Below are 8,879 nucleotides of genomic sequence, written 5' to 3'. Positions count from 1 at the left end.
GGGTGGGAAAAGTGAGAGTTGATGGGACAAGAGATACAAGGAATGAAAACAAGACAGGATTCTGATCAAGTCTCATTTATTAGGGGAGTAAACAGGGTATATATAAGGTAATGGGGAAAGAGGGAGTGGGTTCTAACTTCAATGGGTAACTAAGCAGCTGTCATAAAATATGTTCCAGGGGAGATTACAGGGAAAGTCACTAAGTGCAAGAAAACAGATGTTTTTAGCAATTAGTCAGAAAAAGGGATTGCTAGTAATATCAGAAGGTTAATAAATCAGAATAATTGGTTTTTAGACTGGGAACTTGGAAGATAGCAAAAAGCTTCTCACACAATCTCAAGGCAAAACTCAGACACAGATTGTCTTACTTTACAATCTTTATTTGCAGATTTCATTAGTCAAACCCATGTCTGTATTAATGCCCTGTCTCTCCTGTTACCTCAATGCAATATATACTGAAGTCCCATGCCTTTTCTTTGAAGCACCAGTCTCCCATAACAGAGACAGTGCCTAACCCAGAGGTCATGTATCTCCAACTCCTAAAGGTTAACAGAGTTTATATCTATCGTTGATCAAGGATGGCCAGGAAACTACCCTCATTTTGCAGAAAGAAGCTCTGGCCTTGTAAATAAAACAGCCATCTGTAAAATGAAATGACCTAAGATGATGGAGGCTTCTTAAGCATCTGAGAAAGTAGCTCACTGTAGATGATTGGTCCTTGATCTGCTGAGAAAGCTGCTGACAGTCTGTTTTCATTCTCCTAGACTTATAACTTTATATTTCTTTATTTTGAAATTTTTATTTTTTTTATACTTCGACTCTTCAAGAGGAAAATTTTAGCAGATTGTTCTAACATCAGAATGGAAAGACATCCTGAATATATATAGAGTCCTGCAGCCATCCAACAGACAGTAGTACTGATTCAATTATTTCCCAGAATAAGAATTGATAACAAAGGAGCTGCTGCTGCCATCCTATGGATTTGATTGGAAGGACATTTGTGTGTCTTCGGTCCTTGTTGGGTTCATTCAGTCCTCTACGATGATCCCTCCCAACATCTCTGAAGAGGAAGTATCTCAGCACACGTTTTCTTGTGCTGAATATAATTCCAGTTGAATGTTGTCATAAAATTATATGTTAAATATTTGTAAACCTCACCTTAATTTCAAAATCAGTTTCCCAATGTAAAAACTATCTAATTTCAAAATTTTCAATGAGTGAAAGCTTAAATTAATAAAACTTAGAAGGTGAAAAAATTAGCTTCAAATTTTAAAAGTTAGGGAGGTTTATCTGTGGTTGTCATTTCTATGTCAACCCCAGCTATTTTCAGACAATTTTTGCAATAAAAATGTCTATCAAAACACATCTCAGAAGAAATTTTGTGATTTAATTCATTAATTCTCACATTCTGCCTTCAAGTACATTTTTTTATATATCCAACAAAATCAGTGAAATTTAATGGTCCTGTCTAACAGTTGATGCTTACTTCTTTCAAGTGAGTACAGGCTAATATTGAATAATAAGATAAAACTTTTCATCTTCAAAATCATTTTTTTCTTTAAAAGGTCATAAATTCAACATGGCAAAATATGTTCCAGAAGGTTTTGGGTGTTGACACAGATTTAAAATGTAAATGTGAAGTATTGGTCCTTTCTTGTTTTCTCAGACTGTAGTGTTCACTTTCTGAGATATTCTTGTCTCAGGGAAGTTTTCAGAATTTTCTTACATTTGCAGTTCTTCAAGCATATGTTCACATTTCTCTTAGAAAATAATGTATCAACTTCTGGAGGATGGAGGGCTAAAGTATGTGCTGCCCATATCTTTTCCCTAGGGTTCTGCAGCATAACAGTGTTGTAGCTGGCTTTACTAAGTGTGAAGACCATGACTGCTGTGAGCCACTGGTCTAAAAAGAGACTGTGAAGATGTTACTGTGTTGTAATAATCCCAGGTGTTTCTTCATAACCCACTTCCCACACTGAGGTGGCACCGATCTCCTTTTTCATCCCAGACAGCCATCGGTGGTCTAGAGGGTTCAGAATTACTACTGCCTCATACCTGGATAGAACCCAGAGTACCTACATTTCCAGTATTTGGTTGTTTTCTCTGCAGGAAAGGAAGCAATCTTCATTTCTTATTATGTATATTTTCACAGTCATCTCCTAATACAATAGTTGCAGAATTCCACATTGAAGGGCCTGGACCAAATGCAGATCTTCGAAAATACCTCTGAATTCATTCTGGAAACACTCCTTATCCATAAAAGGAGATTAAAATGTGAATATATTGAAGATCAAAGTTGATTTCTGAAAGAGATTTATTAGGTGGGGGAGACAGGGAAGGGGATGGAAAGGGTACTACTACTTTGTTGGGGTCTAGTGATATGACAGATGTGTGACAGCAGTGCCATTTGACATGTGCTCCTTCTAGTTGGAGTAACTACTCTTGCATATTCTTCTCATGCCTGTTAGCAGCATTCAAATAAAGGTCCAGGTTCAGTAAAGTATAGGGATTCTCTTGGGACTGAAAGACAAAGAAATATAATTAGCACATACAGAAGTGGAAATACCAGCAGGAAGTACAGCCCAAGGTCCATTATAGAAGCAGGTTTGCTGTCATGTAGCTACCAGGACAAGAAAAGAAGGCTTCCCAACAGGGGCACAACAAGCAGAAGCCCGGGTCATGTCTACATTAGAGGAACAGCAGGCAAGACCAGCATTCAAAGTAAAATACAGACTGCACTGACTTTTTTTTTAACTGACACAGACTTTAGTCCTCTTGGTGTGTCTGTGTGTGTGTGTGTGTGTGTGTGTGTGCGTCTATTCACATTTAAATGTCAAAAGCTGAAGTCAATGTTTGTTTTAATCTTGTTTTTGAGACAATTTGTTCAGTATAAACCTATAGCCCAGAGACTCAGCTAAATTGTCTAGCCTGTGAGCCCCAGAGATCCCCAATTTCTCTTTCTCTAGCACTAGAGATTGCTGCAGAGACTGAATTTGTATATAGGTTCTAATGAAAGCTCTTCACCATTTGTCTCTCTTCTTCCAGTCTTAATATCTTCAGGAGACAGTTTCCTGGGTTCCAGACTCTGTGATATGCTGCAGTGGACAAGAAATAGTCATATTTTCATAAATACAACACATAAAGCCAGCAAATCATAAGTCATACTGCACATACCTTGCCTGCCCGTCCAAAGCAGGGCACACAAACTTCTTAGGACACATCTAGAACCAGCTGGACAAGGTCAGCAGGCCTATGAGAAAGGGGTGGAGAAATGGATGTAGGCACAAGTATGAATCACTAAACAATATTGTCCATTCTAAAATGACATTTTAAGGTTAGGGGGACGGTACAGCAGTGAAGCACTTGCTATGCAATTATGGGGACTCAGGCCTCATGCAAATGGTATGTAAGCATGTTAGTTGTAATCCCAACCTGTGGATGGTAAACATATATTATTATCCCTGTCATAAGCTGTCTAGATTGACTAGCTATGGCTTCAATTTAGAGACCCTTCCTCAATATATAAGATGAAAAGTGACCAAGGATGTCTCTGCACCTCTGCACATGCACTTGCTTACCCATGGGAACACACATAGATACATACATGCAACACACACTCACATGTGCCAGAACCTAGCATTTTATTTGTTGTCCTTTCCCATCTCCTCCCCTCCCCACACTTCTGCTTTCCCTATTCTTCTTTTCTCTTCCCCTTACTTCATCTCCCCTCCTTTTCCCTCCCCTTTCTTCTTCTTCTCTTCTACCATCATTTTTTTGTTGTTGTTATTTTGAATTTGCTGTCTAGTGGGCAGTGACAGGAAGAGTCAAAGGTAAGGTAGAAAACAGAAAACAGACAATCTTTAGCAATTTGTATCTGTGCAAATATCTCTGCCCTTTTTGCCATGACTATAAAATAAGCTTTAATTTTAATTAAATTTAATGTCATTTCATATATTTTATGACAGAAAAATTTTGATGAGAACTTAAAAACCATGTCTCCAATGACTGGTGCCCCTGCATTCTGAGGGTGGCTAACAGATACTTTCTCTTAAGAGTGTATCATCTGAACTTGAAAAGCAAACATTTCTCTTGCCTCCATTTTAGTCAGAGACATTAGATGGTGCTAGTGTTCGTGTGAAAAGTTGGACAATGGGCTTATAAAAAGTTGAGTAGAGTTCTAGAACACTTAGAACTCCGAAAAGGTTCCAATTTGTGTATGGTATCTGTGCCTCAGTTTCCTTCTCAGCAAAATGGAAATGGTAATGGCACCTCCTGATGACTACCAATCACTTAAATAAAAAATTCAGGTAAGAAGGAAAGAATTTCCTACTGAGTTTTGACCAAACTTTGCCTGGAGAGACCAAAGACAAGGAAAGAAACAGTCAGGTATGGTGGCATGTGTAGCATAAATGCAGAACTTGTGTTGATGAGAAGACAGGATCATGAGTTTGAGGCCAATGTGGGTTGCATAGTAGTAACACTGTCTGAAGTACACTTTTAAAACGATAATTTCTATAGTTAAATGCACCATAGGGGTCTGTGTTTCTCCCTACAGCAAAAATTAGAATATATTGAAATGGAATAGAGCCACACTCAGATACCTTTCAGTGGGTGCAAATGGAGTTCTGAGCAAAGACAATATTCATCTCAATCCAGTGACAAAGAGATCTCAGGATTTTCCAAGATATTGACACAAGCAGGGAACTCTGGAACTTGTCTATTGTTTGAGATGTGTATTTAAAACTTATTTTGATGTGGTTTTACAAAAAGAATAATCACTGAAATTCAACAAGAGAAGAAACAGGTCTTCAGAAAGTCCCTTCTATTTAGTCTGTATCTACTATGTGCAAAGGAAGAGTGAAAGATATCAGCAGAACACATTAGAGGTCTGAGCAGATACAGATGATGGGAAAGGAGGTGAGAGGGGGGGAGTATGAAAGGGAGAGAAAGAGAGAAAGAGATCTGAAAATTTATAAGTCTATCTTATCCTTGCAGTGCCTGGTAGGCTCATTGCTCAATAACTATGTGCTATATAAAAGAGAAATCAGAAAATAATTATTAAGTAGGGTGTAGGAAGATGTCCGGTTGGGAAGAAAAGAGAAATGAGGAAGCAAATTAGATGCACAGGGTGGGAAGAACACATTGTTAATACTCTGTGAAAGGCAGAACAACCTCCTTGTGGTGTGTAGAAGAATGTGAAGTAAGATGATGGAAATATAGAAAAAAGGAAAAGAAAACAACTGCATTATTCAAAGACCCGTGAGAGATCTGTGGGATCTGAAGTGTGAGACAAGAAGAGTATAGCTCTGCAATATGAGGAAAAATCATGGAATACATGGAGATGTGGAGATCTTTCCCCAAAATACAAAGGGACTCCTACGATTCCACAAGAGTAACAGGAGATGCAGTGAAAAGGAAGCTCATTATAGACTTGGCTGGACAGTCACATGGGACCCCGAGGACAGAATGAAGGGATCAGCAGAGAAGCAAGCAGAACTAATTGCCTGTTGAATATACTTTGTAATGTCCCTGGGGGTTAATGGAGAAACTACCTTTCTTCTTCCTTTCTTTCATCCTAACTTTCTCTGGATCTCTGTTTTTCTGTCTCTTTGTCCCTGTCTCTGTCCCTCTTTTTCTCTGGAGTGGGAGAATGAAGCCTATATTTTAAGTGTATGACTTAAGAAATTGGCTGAGTATATGAGGACATGGGAATGAACAGATTTAAGCAGATATGTGTGGGAATACAAAGGGTGATTATTACAGGTGATTATTAACAGTGAAAGCTTTCTTATTTCTCACAAGCTCAGTGAAGAAATTCAGATCTGGGTTTAAATTCCCAAAAGCCACTGGGGAGTCCAGTGTGAAGGGTCTTTTTTCCTTCCACTATAAAATCAACCAACAAGTAAAACTGTAAAAACACAAAGCTGAATTTGGGTACAATATTCTCACTATAGTTGCTTATGAGAATATATCTTGTTTCCTGTCTAAATTCCTGCAACCCCTTCCTGATCTCTGCCAATGACTAAACTAATTTTCTCAAAGCCCGAGATATACCATTGTTCTTACAAGAATATAGTTTAGGTATAATGCAGCCTTTCCCAGTAGTCAGTTTGCATTGTTCCAGATAGAAGCTTGGATGCCATCTGAAAAGATGCTCTAAACTGTTAAAATCCAGTGAAGTTGAGATAGTGTGAAATGGCAAAAACATTTTAAGTAAGACTTCAGTAGTGTGAGAAGCTACATATTGTGTATAGATAAATGAGCAACAACTGGCTGGCTAGGCTTCTAACTGAAGTTTGCAAATCTGGTCTCTTTGAATGGAGAACAAAGTGCTGGTTACAGCAATAGACCTACAAGTAATTTGGCTCTCGGGTTACTTAGCAAAACACTTAGCCTTTCTGAAACAGTGTCTTCATAAATAAATCCAAGAAAGCAATATCAAACTTACTGTGCTTCAGTGTTAACCAACTTCCCTTCATTATGACAAAGTAAATGAGAAAGAATATCTTTAAATGTAGGGATGAGAGGTCCTGGAACAAAGCTGCACTTGTTCACTGGTTATAATTTCATTGGTAATAAAGGGATTGGAATGCTGTGAGTCCAGAGACTAATTACCAATCATTTCAGTCTCTCTTTTGCTTTGCTAAATGACCAGTTATCTTCAATATTTGTATTTGCCTAACATCCTTGTGAATATAGGCAAATTCTTTGGAATGTATGAACAGTTACACTAGCTTTCACCAATCCAGAATTATCATTGGCATCAGAGGCTTACAAGAGATATATACCCAGCAATGTGTTTGGAAAGTATTTTGACTTATGAATTCTTTTTTGTTCTGTTACTGGTAAAATGGACAATAGAACATAGAACTTGATGTTGTAATGAGGTCACTTGTTTGTGTCCCAGCTGCCCAGCCCTGAAATAATCACACAAAACTGTGTTAATTAAACCACTGCTTGGGCCATTAGCTCTAGCTTCTTTTTGGCTAACTCTTACACATTAATTTAAACCATTTCTATTAATCTGTGTGTCATCACGTGGCAGTGGCTTACCGGTTAAATTTCCAGAATCTGTCTCTGGTGGGGTTACATGACTTCTTTCTCACTCTGCCTTCCTTTTCCCAGCATTCAGTTTAGTTTTCCCTGCCTACTTCTATTCCTTGTGCAGACCCAAGATAGTTTCTTTATTAACCAGTGGTACTCACAGCATACAGGGGTGGGGGGATCCCACATTACTTCCCCTATTCTGTTTAAATAAAAAGAATGTTTTAACTTTAACATAGTAAAATTACACATAACAAAACAGGTACCAAGTAAGAATTACAATTATAATATCTATATCTACTTTATCCTTTATTATAACTAAGGAAAATATTTTATTACTATCTATTCTTTTTTTTTAACTTTCCCCAACTTTATTAAAGAAAAAAAAAGCAATGGTGGTAAATCTCCAGAACACGGCCAATTTCCTGGGATTCCTCCCTCGAAAATGTGACATTTGATTTCCAAACACATGCCGATGCACATGGTTCCCATCACACAAGGCAGCTGAGAAGCTGAAATCCTGATGTGCTCATCTTCCGACTTTCCCCAGTCTGTGGTCTGTCTTTGGGTGAGCAATGATTGCCTGAACAGTTACTATGGCTTCATTAATTTTCGTCTGCAGTTCTCTGAGCTCTTCTATGTGCAGCAATCGCAAGATCTGAGCAGCTTCGTTCAGAACTGCATCTCCTGTGTTAAAGCCAAGAATATGTTTGTCTAAAGCAACAGGTAAGCCCTCTTTCATTTGATTTGCTTTAGCAACTGCATCCTGTGTCAGACGCTCCTGAACCAAAATGTGAATTGCCTTAAGCATTACCAAGTAATCATAATGAGGCTGAATCTGAAGGAGGTTAGCCAGAGCCTTGACACCAACCTTAAAATCAGGATTATTTACGTCCAGGTTGATCAATGGCTCTGCATTTTTAGCTGTGTTGTCAGTATTTTTCCTGTTATCGGGTACTAAGTCCTTGTATTTTTCAGCATTATCTCCATATTCAAGTCTAACAACTAAACCAAGAAGCCAGTCAATTGCTTCCTGTCGCTCCTGAATCTTGAAAGAACAGTTAACATCTCTGAGATACTTTTTGAAGAACTTGGGCCATTCACTGATGTGGATATTTCTCAGGTTACCTGTCTTCAATTTTGTAGTGTCTAATTTTCTGGTCTTCAAGCCAAACAATGAAGTTTCTAAATTCTGTTTCATCTTTGCAGTTGAAGCCTGCAGGGTTGTGGTAGTCCAGGGCCGTGAGCTTGCGTTGGAACATGGTCTCCGGTGCTCGTGCTGGCCTCCTGGGCCTCTGCCGGGACACAAGAGAGTGAGGTGGGCAGCGCAGGCACCGGCAATGCCTACTATCTATTCTTCAACTCCATCAAAGACTCCAGAAAGATATAAGATTACCTAAGTAAGCAGAAAGTACATTGTAAGTAACTTTCAAAACTCTAGAAATAACAGAGGCATCACACTGCCTGGACTGTCACCCAAAGTTCTTCTGTACCATTAAGGCATCCATCCTCACCCTTCAGGCCCATAGTATCCAGAAGGTTTTTCCATGAAGCAAAAAATATCAAATATAATTCCATATATATTGGCAGTTTGCCAGTCACATTTTTCTTTGTCCTACAGAATGTCTAGCAAACTCTTTCATGAAGCAGGAACCCCAAAGGACTATTTTACCTTTAGGCAAGTTCAGCAGTTCTTTCTCTGTGGGTCCTGCATATCTAGTTCTTACAGCATACAATGAAGCAGTCCAGTCAAGAGCAGTTTCTTGCCCAAAGGCTAATAAACTCTACAAGTAGCCTCTTCATTGCCCATCTTCCTCTTGAAGTAATTGGTGCTG

At 38.6% G+C, this 8,879-nt stretch overlaps 1 pseudogene; it reads right to left on the bottom strand.

The window, feature by feature from the left end:
- Nucleotides 1-7,447: 7,447 nt before the first annotated feature.
- On the bottom strand, nt 7,448-8,323 carry LOC130873710 (RNA transcription, translation and transport factor protein-like; annotated as a pseudogene).
- Nucleotides 8,324-8,879: the final 556 nt, after the last annotated feature.

This window comes from Chionomys nivalis, chromosome 4, assembly GCF_950005125.1.
Source record: "Chionomys nivalis chromosome 4, mChiNiv1.1, whole genome shotgun sequence".
In the NCBI taxonomy this organism is placed as follows: Eukaryota; Metazoa; Chordata; class Mammalia; order Rodentia; family Cricetidae; genus Chionomys; species Chionomys nivalis.
The sequence above is the reverse complement of the archived record's forward strand: the minus strand, read 5'-3'. Positions and strand labels throughout refer to the sequence as shown.